The sequence below is a fragment of the Austrofundulus limnaeus genome, unplaced genomic scaffold (assembly GCF_001266775.1).
Source record: "Austrofundulus limnaeus strain Quisiro unplaced genomic scaffold, Austrofundulus_limnaeus-1.0 Scaffold1674, whole genome shotgun sequence".
NCBI lineage: Eukaryota > Metazoa > Chordata > Actinopteri > Cyprinodontiformes > Rivulidae > Austrofundulus > Austrofundulus limnaeus.
The window spans coordinates 13,170-15,369 of NW_013954076.1; positions in this window are offsets into that span (position 1 = coordinate 13,170).

A 2,200-nucleotide genomic window follows, 5' to 3' on the forward strand; every position below is an offset into this window, starting at 1 on the left:
CCTGCCACATGAGACTCCTCCCCTTACACCCGAGACTCCTCCTCTTACATCTGAGACTCCTCTCCTGCCACATGAGACTCCTCCCCTTACACCCGAGACTCCTCCTCTTACATCTGAGACTCCTCTCCTGCCACATGAGACTCCTCCCCTTACACCCGAGACTCCTCCTCTTACATCTGAGACTCCTCTCCTGCCACATGAGACTCCTCCCCTTACACCCGAGACTCCTCCTCTTACATCTGAGACTCCTTTCCTGCCACCTGAGACTCCTCCCCTTACACCCGAGACTCCTCTCCTGCCACCTGAGACGCCTCCTCTGCCACCTGAGACTCCTCCTCTACCACCCGAGACTCCTCCTCCTCCACCTGTGACTCCTCCTCTTACATCTGAGACTCCTCTCCTGCCACCTGAGACTCCTCCCCTTACACCCGAGACTCCTCCTCTTACATCTGAGACTCCTCTCCTGCCACCTGAGACTCCTCCCCTTACACCTGAGACTCCTCCCCTTACACCCGAGACTCCTCTCCTGCCACCTGTGATTCCTCCTCTGCCACCTGTGACTCCTCCTCTGCCACCTGAGACTCCTCCTCTACCACCTGTGACTCCTCCTCTGCCACCTGAGACTCCTCCACTGCCACCTGAGACACCTCCCCTTACACCTGAGACTCCTCCTCTACCACCTGTGACTCCTCCTCTGCCACCTGAGACTCCTCCTCTGCCAACTGTGACTCCTCCTCTGCCACCTGAGACTCCTCCCCTGCCACCGTAGACTCCTCCCCTTACACCTGAGACTCCTCCCCTGCCACCGTAGACTCCTCCCCTTACACCTGAGACAGTTCAGGTGTAGAGCAGAAAGCTCAGGTAAAAGCTGACCTGATGTTCAGACTCGTCTGTGGGCTCAGCTCAGATTCAGGACTTTGTGTGTTCATTTGTCGACCGACAACCTTTGTGTTTCTGTGTGCACACACTCACAGCAGTGTGTACATTTACACACACTGTAGGTTCTGGTCCATCCTGACGTGTGCGTGGAACCTGGAGCAGGCTGTTCACACATGAGGTCTGGGTTTGGGCCTGGCTCAGTAGGACTGAGGCAGTCTAAAGGACCCAGAAGGGTCCTGAAGTTCTGACTCAGAGGACTGAAGTTAGAAACAAGTTCTAAAAGAAGAACCGCTGTTTGTGTTTCGGATCAGAACCCAGAGGGACTGAACCAACCTCCATCTCCAGCTGCTGCACCTCCTCTCCTTTAATTATTCACCATGTGAGGGGGCCAGACAACTCTCACCTCTGCTCCTCCAGGATAATCGGGCCCTGAGCCAGAAGGCCGGGGCCCCACAGCTCCGTGTTCACCCGACTGGTAAAACTGCCAGAGAGGGGGGGTGAATAATGTATGACCCCCAACCGGCTGCAGGAGCAGGACTCTGACGCTCCCACAGCCTCTTCTTCTTGTCTTTTTAAAACTCTGAGCTCGTTTGATCTCCTAGTCCTGGATCTGATTCTGACAGTCCTGGATCAGGTTCTACAGTCCTGGATCTGGTTCTACAGTCCTGGATCTGGTTCTTCAGTCCTGGATTTAGTTCTACATTCCTGGATCTGGTTCTGACAGTCCTGGATCTGGTTCTACAGTCCTGGATCTGGTTCTTCAATCCTGGATCTAGTTCTACAGTCTTGGATCTGGCTCTGACAGTCCTGGATCTGGTTCTACAGTCCTGGATCTGGTTCTACAGTCCTGGATCAGGTTCTGCAGTCCTGGATCTGGTTCTACAGTCCTGAATCTGTTTCTGACAGTACTGGATCTGGTTCTACAGTCCTGGATCTGTTTCTACAGTCCTGGATCTTGTTCTGACAGTCCTGGATCTGGTTCTGACAGTCCTGGATCTGGTCCTGACAGTCCTGGATCTGGTCCTGACAGTACTGGATCTGGTTCTTCAGTCCTGGATTTAGTTCTACATTCCTGGATCTGGCACTGGCAGTCCTGGATCTGGTTCTGCAGTCCTGGATCTGGTTCTTCAGTCCTGGATCTAGTTCTACAGTCCTGGATCTGGCTCTGGCAGTCCTGGATCTGGTTCTACAGTCCTGGATCAGGTTCTACAGTCCTGGATCAGGTTCTGCAGTCCTGGATCAGGTTCTACAGTCCTGGATCTGGTTCTTCAGTCCTGGATTTAGTTCTACATTCCTGGATCTGGCACTGGCAGTCCTGGAT